Genomic DNA, 22,715 nt, shown 5'->3' with positions numbered 1-22,715 from the left:
CTTGTCCCACAAAGACTTCTTCGTAGCTTCCCCTGATACATTTAACAATACTGAATCTGAGACACATAATGTATTGTGCTCTTTGCCTTCCGATCCAACTTCTTCCATTCTTCATTGGACACTCCCGTTGGTTTAGTAGCTGGATCTACCGTGATCCACTGATCTTTATCCATCAACAGATCCTCCATCTTGAGTTTCCACAACTCAAAACTCTGACCATTAAATTTCTCGATCTCTATCTTTCCATTGCTCACCATCTTCTTTCACCACCAGAATCGATCTCGCGGATCTCCCACTGAACAGGGTCTACCACAGGCCCGAGCGAAACCCCTCAGCAACAAAGGCGTCCCCTTGAAGCCAAAATAGCTCTGATACCAAATGAAGGTTTTAATCCTGCACAGATATTACCTGCATTTGAATTCTAAAACACATAAAATAAACAATGCGAGGGCATAACACATAAAACACATATACACAGAGATTTTCCTGTGAATCCCAAAATCGGGACTACTACCTTGATTTTTCATTTTTTTCTTTTCAATGTTACAATGCATATTTATACATGTCGAAGCATCCAATACCATGCACTAAAAACCATCACGTCCAAAACGATGGACTGAAAACAATTGCGTCCAAAACTATGTGTGAAAATCATGCACAAAACCATAGGTAGGTCCATCCAACCTAACATAGGGTCCAAAACCAAAAATGGACCCTATAGAGTGGGGTTACCTGCACCCCTCAAACCCCCTGTGACTCCCCCTGCTATGCAATCAGCGCAACGAACGGGGGGCTCCGCCCCCCTTCTAACCCCCTGCTTAACTACGTGAGCTAGTCATGGAAAGAATATAACACAACCCAACAAGGAAAACGAGCAAAATGAAGCAAAAAATATTGTGGGAGAAGACAATGATGAAACTCTAGAGGATGAAAAGTTTGGATTACATGATATTGTTGATTAAATTTAAGTTATGCTTGGAAATCAAGCTCATTTTTTGTAACTATTAATTAGTTATACTTGTAATGTTTTTTACTTTGATATTTTATGAGAAGAATAAGCATTCAATTAATGTTGTTATGTGTTCAATATTTGTATTATGTGATTTTCGCTTTAATTTTTATGTGAATCATTATTTTTTGAAAAAAAAACAGTGATTATTATTATTTTTTGACATGAAATTCATAAAAGAAACTATTATTTAACCATTTTTTGCTAAATTGTTCCTATAAAAATTGTGATTTTGACATGTCATTTCTAGCAAAAAATTATCAAAATGTGTAATTTTTAAGTTATATTTATGTTAAAAATGGTTATTTTTATGTCATTTGTTAAAAATTATTGTTTTTTAGAAACAATTATTTGATGTGCATTGAAAAATTAATTAACGATATATAAATATGTAGAATATTGAAACTTTAAAATATCTACCTTCTTCTTTAACTATGAAAATAAAATAAAAACCTCACTACAAAAAATAAATAAATAAAAACAACAAAATATGAAGAAGAAGACCACTCCAAAAATTGTCAAATTTAGAAAATAGTTATTCACATTTAATACATTAGAAAATTTAAAGTCAAAAAATAGGTCTTTTAAAAAAAGGGCATGATGCAGAATCAACACTTTTTAAAATCAGCATGCAAATCACTAACATTCTAAAAACTAATGTACATAAAAAAAAATTATAGTGTCAGAAACTATGCTAAAAAAGAAATATGTGTATTATGCATCACCACTTTTCAAAAGCGGATCACTTTTTTGCTACCTCTACGAAACGGGTAATTGTATTAGCTCCCATTTCAAAGTTTGCATTGTTGTTCCCTCCCCCAATGCAGTAGGTTCTTCAATCCCAAATCTTCCAATGGTTCCTTCAACCTTCAACCAAACCTCGACTCTATATATCTTTCTCCCAATAAGCCTCTTCTTGAGCTTTCTTCAGTTGGTCTTTGTATTCTTCTTCCTAGCAAGCCACTTCTTGAGGATTCTTCAGTTGGTCTCTGAATTTTTCTTCCCAACAAACCTCTTCTTGAGGATTCTTCATCCGGTATTATTTTCTATTTTTACCCAACACTCATCACAATGCTCTTCTTCCTCCCTTTTCCTTGCACACCCACCCCTATCAGAGAAATTCGCCCTTGGCTTTTGAGAGCATGCTCCTCTTCAAGAATACTTTAATATTATTCGTTCGTGTCCCTTAATTGAAAAAGTCATCCCTCATTTTCCCCAGGCTCCATGTAGCCCACCTTATTAGACATCATGACCATGTTGCCCTTAATTCCTTGTCCTCTTTTTCTTGTTGGTGTAGTTGTATGACACATGGGCCAATCCTTATCTCTATAGTTGTCTTTAATACCCAGTCAACTTATTTAATTACCTCAGCCAACCATGGTTGATGTGTTTAATTTTTTCTCATTTACTCAAGCGATCTCTTCCTCAAACAAACCAAAAATTTGCATCCCATCTCTTAGAATTTATGTAACTACAATTAGTTAAAATGGGGAATAAGTTAACCAGGGGTTATCACAATTCACTGAAATATTTTCTCTACAGGGAGAATTGAAGGTCTCTTCAAAAACCCTTGCTTAGCTTCAAAGGGAGATGGACCTCCAAAGTCAAGATGAAAGATATTGACAAGAAAGTTAATAAAATCAATGACGAAGGGAGAAAATCAAGATTGCTATGACATGATCTGTTTCAAGAGGAATACTAAGATACGATTGTGGATGAATAAAAGGAAGCAGAGCTATTGAGGGTTGAGCCAAGAAATATATCTCAAAATGTGGTGAAGTACCAGTATGGTACAGTTGGTCATGGCATAGTTGGTTATGGTTAGAGAGATGTCCACAGAAAAGTTTAGTTACATGGCAAGGAGTGTTAAAAACAGAGAAAGTTCGTATATCACTTCTGATTAGGCTCTCAATCTCATGGATGAGCAAGAACTAGACATTTGTTGCACTCAGATCCAAGTATGTCACAACCTAAAAGGGAAGCTATGAAGCATTATTACTGTAGTTTTGATTTATCAAGTGCAGGCGACAGCAAGATGTCAAGTCAAGGCACATTGACATCCAGTACCACTACATCCGTCACATGGTAGGGAGGAAGATAGCAGTAAGGCTTGAGTACATCTCCATCGATGAGTAGATAGCTAATGTTATGACGAATTTGTTTCCTAGGAAGAAGTTCGTGTAATTCAAATACAATTTTGGACTTGTGGAGATTACTCCTCTCATTGAGAGGGAGTGTTGATATGACACCCGAATGGATGGACATTCTCTAGAAAGTGAGAATGGTTCAAGAGGCCCAAAATGCTACCCAGATAGGGTTGAGTGACTACCTGTTGGTGAGGAGATGCAATTACTCCCCATGAATGGTTGAGTAAGGTCTAGACCCAATCAATCCCTAGAAAAAGGGTTGAGTGAGTTCTATTACCATTGAGACCCGATCACTCCCTAGAAGAGCGTTGAGTGAGCTCTATTACCATTGAGACCCGATCAATCCTCGGGGAAAGGTTGAGTGAGGTCCTTCATCATCTAGACTTGATCACACACTAGGGAAAGGTGTAGTGAGGTCCTTCAGCATCTAGACCTTATCACCAACCAGGATGCGTTGAGTGAGGTATTGGCTGAGAGTGCTCTCCAAGAGGGGTGAGGAAGTGCTCCTTAGGAGGGGTGAGGAAGTGATCTGTAGAAAATCTTGTAGATTCACAAGTTCATGCAATGTACTAAAGCACAAGACAATAATCTAATTCTACTTTCAACTAGCAAAAGCCAATAGATCGATGAAAACAATATGAACAAGAAGAAGATAAATCAATGGCACATAACACAAGATGTATCTGGGGAAAGCCACTATTCAAAACCCCACTATTTGTATTGCATATATCAAAAATATGAGTGAATATACAAAGCTTGTTCTCACTAGAACAATTCCGCACAAATATGCTCAACTCTCTCAGCTCACAAGCTAGCTCTTGGTCAACGCTTAGCCAATTATGCACGTCTTCAAGCCCCTAATCTCTTGCATAATTCCTAGGATGAGTAGCCCATATTTAAATGGAATTCATGCTTCCAAAACTATGCAATCCAAACATAGGATCAATCATTGATTCATGCATGATATTTACACTCCATTAAATAATACAACTGATAGTACATTGTCCCTACACTCTAATCTCAACTAGGTCTTTCTCAGAATCGACATGCATGAGTTTCTGATGAGGGAATCTTCAGTTAACTAGAGTGACACTTTTGGATGCACTAGTGAATTAATTGATTGTTAACTCTCTATTAGTTCCACAAACAATTTGGAACTAATTTAACTGAACTTAACTCAGTACACTAAGTGGTTTAATTTCCAATTCAATTTAAACTCATACTTGACCCCTAAAATTTAGGGATAACTTATACATGACTATCGAAAGACTTCCAACTCGAAATTCCTAAGCTAATTAAGTTAGTTAAACTTAATCAACTATTTACAAGTTCCTGTGAGAATAGAATTTGATTTTATGTCTCTGTTTAATTCAAGGACAAATTAAACTGGAATTTCTTGTTGTCATTTCTCAACACTCCCTCTCAACAAGAAAGGGATTATCAGCTACTCTGATCCTATCTCTATGAAACTTGAATTTACATCTTGACAATGCCTTTTTCAAAATGTCAACATCTTTCTCCTTCATGGGAATTTACTCTAACAACATAATCCACCTCAATACACAATCTTTGAGATGATGATATCGGATATCAATATGCTTGGACCAATCATGAAAAACTAGATTTTCAGAGAGTTTGATACAACTCTGATTATCGCAGTAAATCACAGTTGGATCCATCTTCTCACCAAACAAACCAACAAGGATCTTCCTAATCTAGATGACCTCAAATGCTTCTTGAATCGTAGCCATGTACTCTTCCTCTGCCGAACTGAGTGAAACATGTCTTTGTTTCCTATTGTACCAAGAAATTGTTGTTGACCCAATACTGAAGATACCTCCTAATGTGCTCTTCCTGTCAGATGGACTCCTTGCCCAATCTACATCAATGAAGATTTGAAGCTTCACTCCCTCTATATGTCTTTACCATAATCCATACTAAGAATTTCCCCTGAGGTATCTCAATACATGTTTCACCGCCTTCCAATAGATCTTGGTAGGCCTAACCATCACTTGACTAATTCGGTTAACTACATAACACATATCCGGTCGTGTGCTCACCAAGTACATGAGTGAACCCACAAGCTGCCTATAAACAGTAGCTTAAACTACTTCCCCTGAAGTAGCATCCTCCTTCCTCTAGTTACTTGCTAGAGGAGTCTCCATGGGTTTGTTGCTCTCTGTGCGAAATCTCCTGAGTATCACGTTGGCATACTTTCCCTGAAACACAAAACACTTCCCATCTCCCTGCCACACCTCCATTCCAAGAAAGTAATGCATAAGCCCCATGTCCTTCATCACAAACTCTCTTGCAAGGTCCTCCTTCCAAGACTTGATCAGTTGATCATCACTTGTCAGTATGAGATCATCAACATAAAGTACAATGATCAACAATTTACCTTCCACCACTATGTGGTGTAGGTTCACATCTGCTTCACTTTTCATGAAGCCCAACCCAGTGAAGTAGCTATCTATCCTAGTGTACCAAGCATAGGGTGCTTGCTTCAGCCCATACAACGCTCTCTTGAGTCAGCACACATGCAATTCACGATCAAAGGTCTCAAAACCTTCAAGTTTCTCATGTACACCTCTTCCTTAGTCATTTCATTAAGTAAGCATGTATTCACATCTGTATGATGTATCTTCCAACCCATTTGTGTTGATAGTGACAATGTAGATCTGACTGATGAGTACCTGCCAACATGAGCAAAGGTCTCACCATAGTCAATCCCCTCTACATGTGAAAAGCCACAGCCCAAAAATCTAGCCTTATGCTTCTCCACACTACCATTTGTAGGTTGCTTTACCTTGTAAATCCAACGAGAGCTCACCACTGACTTGTCCTTCGGTCTTGAGAGCACATCCAAAAAACTGTTACGAACTATGGAGTTATACTCCTCCACCATGGCATCAAACCAAACTGGTTATTGCACTACTTCCTTAACAGAAGATGGCTCTGCCACAACACATTTTCCCATAAGAACCATGTATCCAGTGTACCTCTCAGGTGACCTCCTCTGCTTGTGCTGAGAAGTGGGTGCTCCCACATTCTCTTATGCATCATGCAACAATCTGTTAACCCCTCTGGTGTGCTTTTTTCCCTCTCTTGAAGACTTTGCTTGAGTGGATGTCTCCACTCCCAGATCCTCTGCGTGTGGCTGCTCCACATCAATCTGAGGGTCCTAAACCTTAGGAGATAAAATCTCCTCATTCGCATGTAGCTTAAGCTCCCTCTTAAGGGAAACTTGCATGACCTTCTCCTCATCGAATCTGACATCCCTACGAACCACTTCATCCTGTTGGTCGACAAGTATACCCTATAGTTGTGAGGTGTATCAGTGTACCCCACAAATATCCCCAACTTTATTGTCGTCTCAAGCTTCAACCGTGCATCTTTGGTCACATGGAAATATACAGATGACCCAAAAATACTTAAGTGACCAACATCTACCCTCTTACCAGAATAAGCCTCCTCTGGTGTCCTCATCTCAAGTATCCGATGTAGGCTAGGGTTCTGAACATAGATGTTGTGTTCCATACCTCAGCCCACAAGTGTAGTGGTAGGCCCTGATCATGCAACATCGCCCTCGCTAACCCTACTATTGTTTTGTTCTTCCTCTCGGCCACCCATTATGCTAAGGGTTATGGGGTGTCATCAACTCCCGTTTAATCCTTTCCACTGCACAAAACTTCTTAAACTCATTTGATACATACTCACCACCATTATCACGCTATAGAGATCTAACCTTCTTTCCCGACTCTTTCTCCACCAATTCTTTAAACTCACAAAACTTTGTGAAGGTTTAATCCTTTTTTTTGCATGAAAAATATCCAACATTTTTTAGAAAAGTCATCAAAAAATATAACATAATTCCTGTGTTTGTTCATGGATGCTATCGAGAATGGTCCACACTCATCTGAATGGACTCGCTATAGAATAGCCTCTGCTCGGCTGTCTCTGTCGTTAAAGGAATAATTGGTGTATTTTCCCAAAGTACACACCTTGCATATATCAACTTGCTCAAACGTACATTTGGGTAGAGATGTATTGCAATATCTTCAAAGCCCCATGATGCAAGTGGCCCAATCTCTTACGCCACAACTCACCAATGTCTCGCCTTTGCACCCTTTCTGCATTTGTGCTCAAATAACCACACTCCTCTACCTCCAGCTTATAGAGATTTTTCACCTGAATCCCTATCTTCTTTACATGACCCCTGGCTATGTGTCGAAGGAACGCCTTTCCTTTCAAGAAGATCACATCATAGCCTCTATCCTCAAGCATGGAAATGGATACCAAATTCTTCTTCAGCCTAAGAACATACATAACATTCTTCAAGTTTAGTGGATCCCCATGCTCCCGCTGAAAAGTAATCGTGCCCAATCCAGTAACTCTATACTTCTCGTCGTCATCCATATCGATATGCATCTGGAGATCTTTCTCCTCCAGGTCACTGAATAACGCTCTTTTGCCAATCATGTGGAATGAAGCTCCACTGTCTAAGTACCATACACTTCCCATCATTGATGACACCATGCATGAAATTAGGGAAAAGTCAAATTCCCTCACCCTCCACTCCTCCTAAGGACTTCTTCTTGGACTTATTGAGTGGACAATTTGTAGCAAAATGGCCCAGCTCATGACAATGAAAGAACTTAACTTTCGTCATGTCTTTCTTCTTACCTCCACGATAAGAATCTAATTTATAATGGGAAGATTTTCCTTTCCCCTTATTCACCTTAATCACTATGGCACAATTCTCTTCATCATCATTCTTTGATGAAGAGCCATCCCTATTGTTCCTCCTGATCTTCCCATGCATCAAATCTGACCACACTCGTTCCCAATCTGGCAGCTTCTCCCAACCATTCACAGAGTCCTGATAACTATGCCAACTCTTTGGGAGCCCTAGAATATAAACGCTCACCATATCATCCTCGGAAACCATGATTCGAACACTTCCAAGTTCATCACGACACTGAGTGAACTTGGTCAAGTATTTTGGAATCCTCCCGCTTTTCTCCATTTTGATGTTTCGAAGTTTGTCCTTCAGTGCCAATTTCCTTTGGTTATTGTTGTTCTGATACAAGTCCATCAATGTTTTCCATATATCATACGGAGTTTCCTTTCCATAGAGACTTGAGACAATGTGGTCTCTAACTCCCTCAAGGATTATTCACCTCACCTTCACCACATACTTCTTCCATTCGGCCAAATTATGTGTATCTGGTGTTGTTAGCTTAGGAATTTCTTGATAAACGAATTCCTTCAAGCGTTTATCTTCTAACACAACCTCCATTATGTCCCTCAAGGCTATAAAATTTGAGTTGCCTTCCAAGGCATACTCGAGCCGCAAACCATACAACGCCATCAGCTGATCCTAAAGTATGTATTGAAAATTCAAATTTCACCTGTAACCCAAAACTCAAAACTTCGAAATATCCTCTAGTATATTATTCTCAGCTTAGGTACCATGTAGAAAATCCTATAGATTCACAAGCTCATGCAATGTACTAAAATACAGGACAATAATCTACTTCTACTTTCAACCAGCAGAAGCCAGTAGACCGATGAAAACAATATGAACAAGGAGAAGATAAATCAATGGCACGTAACACAAGATGTACATGGGGAAAGCCACTACTCAAAACCCCTTTATTTTTACTGCATATATCAAAAATGTGAGTGAAGATACAAATCTTTTTCTCACTAGAACAATTCTGTACAAGTATGCTCAACTCTCTCAACTCACAAGCTAGCTCTTGGCCAACACTTAGCCAATTATGCAGCTCTCCAAGGCCCTAATCTCTTGTGTAATTCCTAGGATGAATAACCCGTATTTAAAGGGAATTCATGCTTCCAACACTGAGCAATCCAAACATAGGATTAATCTCTTATGCATTCATGATATTTACACTCTAGTAAATAATACAACTGATAGTACATTTTCCCTACACTCTAGTCTCAACTGGGTCTTTCTCAAAATCGAAATGCATGAGTTTCTGATGAGGCAATCTTCAATTAACTATAGTGACACTTGTGGATTCACTAGTGCGCCAACTGGTTGTTAACTCCCTATTAGTTCCACAAATAGTTTGGAACTACTTTAACTTAACTTAACTCAATAAACTGAGTGATATAATTTCCAACTCAATTTAGACTCATATTGGGCCCCTAAAATTTAGGGAGAACATATACATGACTACAAAAAGACTTCCAACTCAAAATTCCTAAACTAATTAAGTCAATTAAACTTAATTAACTATTCACAAGGTGCTATGAGAATAGAATTCGATTTTAATTCTCAATTTAATTCAAGGACAAATTAAACTGGAATTTCTTGTTTCAATTTCTCAACACTCCCTCTCAACAAGAAAGGGATTATTAGCTACCCCAATCCTATCTCTATGAAAGTTGAATTTACATATTGAAAATGCCTTTGTCAAAATGTCAGCATCTTGCTCCTCCGTGGGAATGTACTGTAACAACATAATCTGCCTCAATACACAATCTCTAAGATGATGACATCAGATATCAATATGCTTGGATTGATCATGAAAAACTATATTTTCAGAGAGTTTGATGCAACTATGATTATCGTAGTAAATCACAGTCAGATCCATCTGCTGACCAGACAAACAAACCAAGATCTTCCTCATCCAGATGGCCTCACATGTTTCCTGACTCGCAACCATGTACTCTTCCTCTGTTGAATTGAGTGCAACCGGTCTATGTTTCATGTTGTACCAAGAAACTGTCATTGACCTAATGCTGAAGATCCCTCCTGATGTGCTCTTCCTTTTGGATGGACTCCCTACCCAATCTTCATCGATGAAGCCTTGAAGCTTCACTCCCTCAATTCGTTTGTACCATAATCCATACTGAGAAGAGCCCCTGGGGTATCTCAATACATGTTTAGTCACCTTCCAGTATAACCTGGTAGGTATAACCATCGCTTGACTAAGTTGGTTAACTGCATGCACATATCTGGTTGTGTGTTCACCAAGTACATTAGTGAACTCACAAGCTACCTATAAATAGTAGCTTTCGACTACTTCCCTTGAAGTAGCATCCTCCTTCCTCCAGTTACCTTCTAAAGGAGTCCCCATGGGTTTGCTAATCTCCATGCAGAATCTCCTGAGTATTGATGAGCCCCAGAAATGGGTAATTATATGGGCTCATTTTACCTCATAATTCGACTTAATCCACCATTATCATTAGTTTATTGCATTTTTTTTATTATATTTATGCTAATAGAGTGAATTGGGTTAGTCATTATGCCAAAAATTCTAATATGTGCTTTATGCAGATTTTTGGTCAATTTTGAGACAAAATCAAAGGTTTTAATGAGCACTTGGCAACGAAATTCATGGAAGAACAAGGGAGAGGATTTGTAGGAAGGTTTTCCCTTCATTTATGAGCCCTTACCTCGAATTCTCCACTAGCAGCTCGAAATTCAAGGGCCACCACATCGATTATCACAAGGGCAGTCGAGCAGGGCTAATAAAGTTGTTGTTAACTGCAAGTTTTGGCAGCCGAGTTCCTAAAGTTTAGGAGGACTGTTGGGGTCCTCAATTTGTATAAATAAGAAGGCTTAGGGCCTCATTTCAGTTAGTCAGTTTTTAGTCAGAAGTTAGTTAGTTTTTAGTCATGTTTTAGTTAGATTGTAGTTAGATTTTAGTCAGTAGGTTAGCACTTTAGTGCAGCCCTGTATCAGCATATTTTCGAGCTTTTTCTTGTAGACAGTTTTTGGAATGTAACTATTATTTTTTTATCAATAAAGATGAATCCAGCTTTTCAATAGCTCTAATATTTCTTAGGAGGCTGTAGCTCTTGGGTTTGGGCCCAACCCAAGTGCCAGTACCTCCTTTGTGTACTTTTATGTGTCTTTGTTGCATTCATAGAATAAATTCTATTATTTAGGTTAAGATCTTGCTTTTCTATTTAGGTTGTTTTTGATGGGTAAAGTAGCTTTTCATGCTTCAGATTGATTTGACAATTTGGTAAAGGAAAAGATCTTCAAAAAATGCCATTAAGCAACCCTTGTTCTCACCTCTCCCTCCTTGGGACCATGAGCTGAGACCAAGGCATCCTTGCTGCCACAAAAACACTGTTTTTGCCTCTTCATGCAATTGCTAGTGTTAGATTTTTAGTTAGGAAAGTTGATACCAGTTGTACTTGCATGTTTAGAATCTGTTCTTGCTTAGTTTCCATAGTTATCTTGCATGATTTTCTGCCAATAAAATTATGTTCATCATGTTTCTGGTTTTTAGGTCAAAGTAGGTCAAAATAGCTAGATCTCTGGTTTTTCTAGTCTTTCTTCGATCAGTTTTGAGAAATAGTGTGCAGAGCATCTGTAATACCTCCCTGCCTATCCTTCCTCTATCATACAACCTGCTCCAACCCCTAATCCAAGATTCCTTCCCTTCATTTGCACATTTCCCCACTTTTCCATAATTTCTGCATTCTTGTGCATCGTTGCTCCCTACATCCTTGAACAAATCCAATCACCTTAATCACTCCTTAACCTCATTCACCAGGTCCTAAACCTCTTCACAGCTTCATCCAACCACCATTTCCACTTTCCCACCGGTTTTCCTCCATCAACCCTCAAAAATCCTCTCTCGACACTTCCTGTAGAACCCCTGCAGAGTTCCTGTAGAAGTTCACATGAGCAGTTTTTTTGAGATCTAATCCCTGTGAAATTCTCTGGAAGGGTGCTCGGGACCCCTTATCCCCTCTTCTCACCTTCCCAACCTCCTGGAAATGCCCATTTCATTTCCTTTCGCCAATCAACCTCTGCATAGTCAAAAATAGTTAAAGCACATGCATAATAATTTTGCCAACTTATTCAAAAATACAAAAATATGCTTTTTCTAGATTTTACTTCAAAAGTAGCTTAGTCACATGCATTTTCCCTTTCCAAGAGTCAATGGCATCCATTTCAGCAACTTTCATCTCTTTTCTTACACTAGTAGGGTTAGTCGGTAAAACTAGGGTTTGCATTTCCTTTCAGCATTCAGCTTCTTTCTGCAAGTAGATTAGCCTCTTCTGAGTTAGCTTTCGTCCATCACAGTTAAAAGCTTCTTCTAAGAACTCATAGAAGTTGGCTTAAGCTCCTAGCGAACTTGTGCTAGCTGATCAAGTGACAGCGTGCAGTGAGAGCTAGTACTTGTGCATATAGCACCGTCGCTTCCAAGTTTGTTACGAACTACCGGGTTGATAAAATTAAATAAGGGAGTCTGAGGAGTTGTAGCATCATTGCTGCAATACTGGAGCCCACCATATTTTTGGCGTCATTGCCAGGGAAGCGTAAGAGTATTGGTGATTGTTGCTTTTCTTCTATTTTCTACTACAACCTTCTGCTAAGTAGTTTATTTCAGCAAGAGTAGAGTAGTTGTTTCATTTACATTCTGCAATTTCATTTCCACAAAAGTAGATTAGACATTTTCCGCTTTCATTTCATTTCAGGAAGCGTAGATTAGATATTTCCCTCTTTCATAGATTAGCATTTCAATTCTGCAAGTGTAGATTAGCATTTCAATTCTGCAATTTCCATTCTGCAAGCGTAGCTTGGCATTTCATTTCTGCAATTTCATTTCAGCAGCATAGATTAGTCATTTTCTGCTTTCATTTCCATTCTGCATTTTTATTTCAGCAAGATAGATTTTAGTTAGTTTTAGTTCAATCGATTTCAATTTTGCAGGTACAAGCAAAAAAAAAAAATAATAATAATAATAAATAATAATTAAAATTAAAATTAAAAATAAATAAATAAATTAAATAAATTAATTAATTACAAAAAAAAAAAAAAAAAAAATTCAATCAGAAAGATTTCCTTTCATGCCTTGTAGGAGTAGAGATAAGTCAGAAAAATGTTTGCACAACACCCCCACTGCTTCACACAGCCAACCTTCTCTCTTCTTCGATGGTTGTGATTAAGAAGAACCCCTAGGTGGACAGCAAGACATATTTGAAGAACCTCTAGGGGAGAAGAAGAAGAAAACATTCTTCTAGAGCAAATGGCTAGAAACAGAAATGTTGGGAGCAGTACCTTATCCAAAAACGAATTTGCAAATCAGATGGAAGATTTCAAGAGCGAGGTGAGACAGTTTCTTGCCATGCAATTGGATAGCTTGCAGATCCAAAGGAAGCAAGAGGAAGCTAAGAGGGCTTTGGCCATCTTTTGTTCCAGGTGCACTAGAAATCATCCTAGGAATAAATGTTCATTTCACTCCATAGAAGTGTGTTTTGTCTGTGAAAGAGACCATCCTACGAACCAGTTCCTTTCCTTACCTGGACTCAAAGTTGCATATCAGAGGGCCAAAGGAGCCACTGAGCCACTCTATTTCACGAACCAAAGGAGGCCACATGGACCCAGACCTTACCAGTGGGGAATGCAAGGGACATCTCAGACCTATTACAACCCCTATCAAGCTACTTCCATGCCTTCTTGGGGTCCCCCTGCTCATTCTTCCTGGTCCACACCTCCTCCTTGGTCCTTCACATCTCCATATTATGCTCAACCAGCTACTCATTCATTTCACTCTTATGCTTAGCCACAGCCTTAGTGGAATGCACCTCATTAGGGGTGGAGGCCCCAGTACAACACTCCTCCCGCTCCTTTGCCTCCACCACCTGCTCAACCACAACCATCGCCTCCTGCTCCACCAAGGTAGCCCCAAATGCCTGCTCCACCAAACCCAAACCCAAATAACAGGCAACCTCAGCAAGTATATAGTGGGAAACCACCTGCCCAACCACAACCCCATCCATATCCATCTCAAATATACACCCCCACTCAACTACCTGTACCACCATTTCCAAACCCGCACATTGGAGTAGCTCAACTCAATTGCAATGCTGAGGCACAACATGTCCAAACAACTCCTCTTGAGCTCAATGATATTCACCATAGCTCAGGAAGAGTATTGCAAAAAAGAGACTATATTAACAGCATTGAAGGACTACATCCAGCAAAAGAAGATTCAAAATAGGAGATCAAAGAACCATGGGCTGCACTTGATGAAGAGAAGACATCAAAATTAGAGATCGAGAGAGCTCCCTCATGGTTACCATCAAATCCTCCATGTATTCAAGAGAAAAATCAGCAAAAAGAGGAAGATGTGAAGGTCATGATAGAAGAAGATATGGAGAATGATCCAGATCAGCAAAAGGACTAAGGATATTAGAGCTATATTGAGACATGGTTCCAGACAGTCACTAAGTTGCAGCAGTACTCTCTTCCTTAGCTATGTTTGATCCCTTCAAAGTCAAATCATTTGGTCTCTGAAATCTGGATACCTGTCAAAGCATGCATTTCAAGCCTCCACATCATTTTGTCTCTAATCTCGATGTGCACATGAATCCATTGGAAGTATTCTTACTTGAAAATGATTTTGTTTTTCAAGTAGGGTAGGGTAGAAAAAAAAAAATGAAAAATGAAAAATAAGAGGGAAAAAATAAAAATCTAAGGTGAAAACCTCCTCGGAGGCGCCTCAGATTGGCTCATTGATGGAAAACCTCCATGAGGCATTCAATGGGTTGGAAAAAAGAGAAAAGAAAAAGGGAATAAGATCCCTAGGTGAAAACCTCCCTTGGAGGCACCCAGGGCAGGCAATTAGGGTGAAAACCTCCTTGAGGCGCCCTAGTTGTTTTCAAAAAAAAGAGAAAAAGAAAGAAGAAAAGAGAAAAAGAAAAATAAACCTAATTTCTGTTGAATAATTGCAGGTTGCAGGAAGGACATTGCAGGTTAGGAGGATCGCACAAAATAAAGACAGAGGTTAGCACCAGGCTGCAAGCATCCCTCACAATCCATTCCTTCATGACCACTACCCTTTCCCAAGATTTGGTCTCATTCGGACTGAGATTTCACCTTCTACAGGAAGTTCTATGTCTTCTACAGGAAGATACTGTAGAGCCTGCAAACAAGCCAAAATTGATCTCCGAAGAGGACCCAAAGGTTGGGAATCTGTCCATGAGGCCTGTAAACATCCATGTTTCCATCCCTCACCCTTCTCCATCATTTTTTCCACCTCATTGTGCTTCTTTTCTGAAAACTGTGTTTTCTACAGGAAGTTCCTGTAGAAATTACAGAAAGCTAGAAATGGATTTTAAAAAGCAGTTTGGCAAACATGGAAGCTTCATAAAGGGTTCATAAATCCTCCTACAAACTTCAAACCTCTCTCCCATCAATTCTCAATCTGCATTACAGCCCAAGCTCATTTTTTCCTTACTGTGCAAAAACTGCAGAATGCTCTGATACAAAAATACATAGAGCAGAAATTTGTTTTTTCCCTAACTTGAAAACCGTGCATCCATTTAAAAAATTGTTTTATGGGGAGTTGTATAGGGATGATGGCAACATTCCCGAGCAATTTCAGCCAATTCCAGTGCACGGTTTCCAAGAAATCAGCCTCCATCACCTTCAGCCATTTTTGCATTTTCTCCATATCCATGCATCCATTTCAAAACCTGTTTCATGGGGAGATGCATATGGGTGATAGTAACCTGCCCAAGCAATTTCAGCCAATTCCAGTGCACGGTTTCCAAGAAATTGACCTTTGTCACCTTCAGCCATTTTTAGTTTTTCTCGAAATTTGTTCATCCATTGACCACAATTTTGCTATGGGAGGTGCATAACGATGATAGAAACATGCTCAAAAAATTTCAGGTCAATCCGATCTATCGTTTGGGAGCTATGGAGAAAACAAGTCGTTGTCCTGCAAAAATCCAGCATCAGCAGCATGAGGGTGCAAATCTGAACGTTGAAACAGACTCCTACAGCTTAGATCTAGCCAGAGGATACCTGCACAAGAAAAATAGCCATGTATCAGCAACCAGACCAGCATGCATCCATAGAAACAAAGGCATGCAGCAGAAGGAAAGGCCACAACACCTCACAGCAAACGCATTCGACTTCCAAGTATGTGACTAAACTCGTTCCTCTGTTGCATGAATGTAATTTAAGAACTGCATGGACAGTGAGATGGTTGTGATTAAACAAGATCGGTGGCCAGCTAACTGGCCACCCTCATCCAGTTCAGACAGCGCCTCGTCTAGTTCAAACAGCGCTCAGTGGGTGCAATCGGCACGTGTGCTCAGCCATCTCGGGAAGAAAACTAAAAACAGGTAGTGGTGGCTGTTTAAACTCCAACGTAATTGATGGAAGTGATTATGGGCAAGCAACATACAGTTTCATAACAGCACTGCAGTCTGCATGGGGCCAACGTACATCCGGCCACCTCATCTCCTCACCATGAATCACGCCAGCAGTTAAAAGACAGCTCAGTTAACACATTCACCACTCTTTGTTCACTGTTCCTTCACAACGTTCCCAACTGGAGTACGCGTCCACCACTTCCAGAGCAGCTAACCAGTGGTCCTCTGCAAGATTTCTGCCTAATTTTCGAGATTTCTACCTGTTTTTTTAAATCTCCTGCCTATCGGGCTCTACAGGAAGCACAGTTTCGTTCTACAGGAAACGGGAGCCTTCTACAGGAAGGCTTCTACAGGAAAGGTAGAAAACAACCCTGCAGAAAGAAAACCCGAGATTTTCAGCGAATTTCAAGCTCAAAACGAGGTAGGCTCTAAAAAACTCCTCTATGCATGGTATGTTTGTGCAAGGTGGTGAATTGAACGGCATCAGATTGGAAAATCAGAGGAAAAGTCTGCCTGTGTAGTGGAAGTAAAACATTTGCCTGCATATTGCACTGAGTTTCCCCAGTTTTCCTGCATCAAAAATCTCCTCCACGTTTTCTTTTTAAATTCTCCTGTAGGGAAGATATATGCAGCCGTGGAGGCCAGCCTATGCATGTGTAAAAAAAAATTTGGATTTGCATATCTGTCTGTGTGCTGAGAAGAGAACCTGATCCTTGTGCTCTGCCTGTAAAAACAAAATTCTTCCTTTCATAAGCAAACAGTCGAGTTCTGGGTGACAGCAGCCTTAAAACAAGGGAATTGTTGCTAGTTGATATTGGACACACGAGAAATTCCTTCTTGGGTTCAGGGGAAACCAAATTCAGCTATCCTCTGTTTCAGATTGACTGTTTGGTTGCCTAAGCATTTCCTTTTCTGATTAAAACATAAAAATAGCACTCTCTGAAGTGAAGTCAGTTTCCAAATTACAAAGTACATCACATGTGAAGGGAGGTTTAGCATCATCTATGGTTATCATTTCAGGTTGTTGTGTGAACTAAGGCATGGGATTGCCTTGCCTCCAACCAAGAAACTGAGCATCCCCTATTTCCTTCTTCAGTCACTAATTGAATGTGGTACAAAGTTAAATGAAGGGATCCCAGATCAATTGGCCCATCATGGGCTCATCAAACTATTGGTGGAAGATGCTTTGCACACCTACATTGTTCCCATATCTTGGGAAATCTTCAGAAACATGTCCAGGAATGACAATATTATAATTTTGGCTGAAAACATCACCCCATCCAGCAGTGAGGAGGGAGAACACACTGAAGAAGGTGAAAAAACCAATGGTAAAGGAACACATGACATTCAAGCACAGAAAGAAAAAGGGGAAATGGGCCAGATTGCTGAGCCTAAAACAGAGGAAGAAACAACAGCAAAAACACCAAGGGAAAAGAGGATGCAGAGTAGGACAGAGAAGGTCGAAAAAGCCCAAATGAAGGCTGCCACAGCCAAAGCAGGCACACAAAAACAAAAGGAAAAGACACACCCTGAGATCTCAGCAACACACACAGAAACAGTTGACACAGGGATTTCTACAGGAAGCAAGGAAAAAGAACAGCAAGAGGAGAAATCACCTGAGATATTGGCAAGGGAGGCAGCAGCTGTGCTTGCTACATTAAGCACACCTACAAAACAAAAAGGAAAAGGAAAAAGGCAAACCTCCATGTATTTTAAGGCCAGGAAAAGCACAAGAATTCAAACAAGCAAAATAGGAGGAGCAGTGGAAGGACATGGACAAGAAGGAAGAATTTTATGGCACACATGAGTAGAACACATCAGAAGCTTGGGGTGATAAGGAGGCCACCAGGGCCATCAAAGATGAAGAGATAGATTAGTTGCTCAGAGGATGAGCAACACTTTCAGTAGGGGGGTGATGATGAGCCCCAGAAATGGGTAATTATATGGGCTCATTTTACCCCCTAATTCGACTTAATCCACCATTCTCATTAGCTTATTACATGTTTTTTATTATATTTATGCTAATAGAGTGAATTGGGTTAGTCATTATGCCAAAAAGTCTAATGTGTGCTTTAAGCAAATTTTTGGTATGAGCACTTGGCAGCCAAATTTGTGGAAGAACAAGGGAGAGGATTTGTAGGAAGGTTTCCCCTTCATTTATGAGCCCTTACCTAGAATTATCCACCAGCAGCTCAGAGTTCAAGGGCCACCACATCGATTATCACGAGGGCAGCAGAGGAGAGCTAGTAAAGTTGTTGTTAACTGCAAGTTTTGGCAGCCGAGTTCCTAAAGTTTAGGAGGACTGTTGGGGTCCTCAATTTGTATAAATAAGAAGGCTTAGGGCCTCATTTCAGTTAGTCAGAAGTTAGTCAGTTTTTAGTCAGATTTTAGTTAGATTGTAGTTAGATTTTAGTCAGTAGGTTAGCACTTTAGTGCAGCCCTGTATCAACATATTTTCGAGCTTTTTCTTGTAGACAGTTTTTGGGATGTAACTATTATTTTTTTATCAATAAAGATGAATCCAGCTTTGCACCAGCTCTAATATTTCTTAGGAGGTTGTAGCTCTTGGGGTTGGGCCCAACCCAAGTGCCAGTACCTCCTTTGTGTACTTTTATGTGTCTTTGTTGCATTCATAGAATAAATTCTGTTATTTAGGTTAAGATCTTGCTTTGCTACTTAGGTTGTTTTTGATGGTTAAAGTAGCTTTTCATGCTTCAGGTTGATTTGATAGTTTGGTAAAGGAAAAGATCTTCAGAATAGGCCATAAAGCAACCCTTGTTTTCACCTCTCCCTCCTTGGGACCATGAGCTGAGACCAAGGCATCCTTGCTGCCAAAAAAACATTGTTTTTGCCTCTTCATGCCATTGCATGTTAGATTTTTAGTTAGGAAAGTTGATACCAGTTGTACTTGCATGTTTAGAATCTGTTCTTGCTTAGTTTCCATAGTTATCTTGCATGATTTTTTGCCAATAAACTTTTGTTCATCATGTTTCTGGTTTTTAGGTCAAAGTAGGTCAAAATAGCTAGATCTCTGGTTTTTCTAGTCTTTCTTCGATCAGTTTTGAAAAATAGTATGCAGAGCATCTGTAATACCTCCCTTCCTATCCTTCCTCTATCATACAACTTGCTCCAACCCCTAATCCAAGATTCCTTCCCTTCATTTGCACATTTCCCCACTTTTCCCTAATTTCTACATTCTTGTGCATCATTGCTCCCTACATCCTTGAACAAATCCAATCACCTTAATCACTCCTTAACCTCATTCACCAGGTCCTATACCTCTTCACAGCTTCATCCAACCTCCATTTCCACTTTCCCACCGTTTTTCCTCCATCAACCCTCAAAAATCCTCTCTCGACACTTCCTGTAGAACATCCTGTAGAACCCCTGCAGACTTCCTGTAGAAGTTCACGTGAGCAGTTTTTTCAAGATCTTATCACTGTGAAACTCTCTGGAAGGCTGCTCAGGACCCATTAGGCCCTCTTCCCACCTTCCCAACCTCTTGCAAATGCCCATTTCATTTCCTTTCGCCAATCAACCTTTGCACAATCAAAAACAGTTAAAGCACATGCATAATAATTCTGCCAACTTACTCAAAAATACAAAAATATGCTTTTTCTAGATTTTACTTCAGAAGTAGCTTAGTCACATGCATTTTACCTTTCCAAGAGTCAATGGCATCCATTTCAGCAGCTTTCATCTCTTTTCTTACACTAGTAGGGTTAGTCGGTAAAACTAGGGTTTGCTAGGGTTTGCATTTCCTTTCAGCTTTCAGCTTCTTTCTGCAAGTAGATTAGCCTCTTTTGAGTTAGCTTTCATCCGTCACAGTTAAAAGCTTCTTCTAAGAACTCATATAAGTTGGCTTAAGCTCCTAGCGAACTTGTGCCAGCTGATCAAGTGACAACATGCAGTAAGAGCTAGTACTTGTGCATATAGCACCATCGCTTCCAAGTTTGTTACGAACTACCGGGTTGGTAAAATTAAAGAAGGGAGTCCCAGGAGTTGCAGCATCATTGCTGCAATACTAGAGCCCACCAAGTATCTTGTTGGCATACTTTCCCTAACACACAAACAACTCCCCATCACCTTGCCATACCTCCATGCCAAGAAAGTAATGCATGAGCCCCATGTTCGTCATCTAAAACTCTCTTGCAAGGTCCTCCTTGCAAGACTTCATCAGCTTATCATCACCTGTCAATATGATATCATCAACATAAAGTATAATGATCAACAGCTTACCTTCTACCACTATGTAGTACAGGCTCGCATCCACTTCATTCTTCGTGAAGCCTAACCCAATGAAGTAGCTATCTATCCTGGTATGCCAAGCACGGGGTGCTTGCTTCGACCCATACAATGCTCTCTTGAGTCGGCATACATGTGACTCACTATCAAAGGTCTCAAAACCTAAAAGTTGCTCTATGTACACCTCTTCCTCAATCATGCCATTAAGGAACGTTGTCTTAACATCCATCTGATGTATCTTCCAACCCATTTGTGCTGATAGTGCCAATATAGATCTGATTGAAAAGTACCTTGCAACAGGAGCAAAGGTCTCATCATAGTCAATCCCCTCTGCCTATGAAAATCCATGGGCCACAAATCTAGCCTTATGCTTCTCCACATTACCATTTTTAGCTTACTTTACCTTGTAAAGCCAACGGGATCTCACCAATGACTTGTCCTTCGGTCTAGGGACCACATCCCAAACACTGTTACGAATTATGGAGTCATACTCCTCCACCGTGGCATCAACCCAAACCGGCTACTACACTGCTTCCTTAAAGGAAGATGGTTATGTTGCAACACATTTTCGCATAAGAGCCATGTATTTAGTGTACCTCTTAGGTGACCTCCTCTACCTGTGCTGAGAAGTGGGTGCTCCCACATTCTCCCATGCATCATGCAACAATATGTTAACCTCTCTGGTGTGCTTTCTTCCCTCTCTATAAGACTCTGTGTGAGTGGATGTCTCCACTCTCGAATCCTCTGCATGTGCCTGCTCCACATCAATCTGAGGCTCCTCAACCTTAGGAGCTAAAATATCCTCATTTGCATGTAGCTCAATCTCCCTCTCAAGGGAAACTTGCATGGCCTTCTCCTCATCAAATATGATATCCCTGTGAACCACTATCGTCCTGTTGGTCAGCAAGTACACACGATAGTTGTGACGTGTATCAGTGTACCCCACAATTATCCCCAACTCTGATTTCAACTCAATCTTCTTTCATGCATCTTTGGTCACATGGGAATATACTGCTGACCCAAAAATCCTAAAGTGACCAACATCTGGCCTCTTACCGAAATAAGCCTCCTCTGGTGTCCTCATCTCAAGTATCCGATGTGGGCTATGGTTCTGAACATAAACCATTGTGTTGCATGCCTCATCCCATAAGTATAGTGGTAGGCCCTGATCATGCAACATCACCCTCGTTTCCCCTACAATGCTTATGTCCTTCCTCTTGGCCACCCCATTTTGCTAAGGGTTATACGGTGTCGTCAACTCTTGTTTATTCCCTTCCACTGCATAGAAGTTCTTAAACTCGTTTGAGACATACTCACCACTGTTATCACTTCTTAGAGCTTTAACCTTCTTGCCCGACTCTTTCTCCACCAATGCTTTAAACTCACAAAACTTTGTGAAGGTTTGATCATTTTTCTGCATGAAAAATATCCATCATTTTCGAGAAATGTCATCAACAATATAACGTAATACCCGTGTTTGGCCATGGATGATTTCAAGAATGGTCCACACACATCTAAATGGACTAGCTCTAGAATAGCCTCTGCTCGGTTGTCTCTGTCATGAAAGGAAGACTTGGTGTATTTTCCAAAAGTACACCCCTTGCATGTATCAACTTGCTCAAGTGTACCTTTGGGAAGACCAGTAGAGATCTACTGCAATATCTTCAAAGCCCCATGATGCAAGTGGCCCAATCGCATGTGCCACAACTCACCAACATCTCAGCTCTGCACCCTTTCTACTTTTGTGCTCAAAGCAGCACACTCCTCTACCTCCAACTTATAGAGATTCTTCACCTAAATCCATATCTTCTTTACTTGACCTGTGGCTATGTGTCAAAGGAATGCCTTTCCTTTTGAGAAGATCACATCATAGGCTCTATCCTCAAGCATGTCAATGGATACAAAGTTCTTATTCAGCCCGGGCATATACATAACTTTCTTTAAGGTGAGTGGATCCCCATGCTCCCTCTAAAAATTAATCGTGCCCAATCTAGTAACACTATACTTCCCGTCGTCACCCATATTGATATGCATCTGGAGATCTTTCTCCTCCAGGACACTGAATAACTCTTTTTCACCATTCATGTGGAATTAATATCCACTGTCTAAGTACCATAAAATTCCCATCATTTATGACACCATGCATGCAATGA

The sequence above is a fragment of the Pinus tabuliformis genome, chromosome 5_1, assembly GCF_031772625.1.
Source record: "Pinus tabuliformis cultivar Carrire ecotype Pingquan chromosome 5_1, CPIR1, whole genome shotgun sequence".
Taxonomy (NCBI): domain Eukaryota; kingdom Viridiplantae; phylum Streptophyta; class Pinopsida; order Pinales; family Pinaceae; genus Pinus; species Pinus tabuliformis.
Note: the sequence above shows the minus strand (reverse complement) of the source record.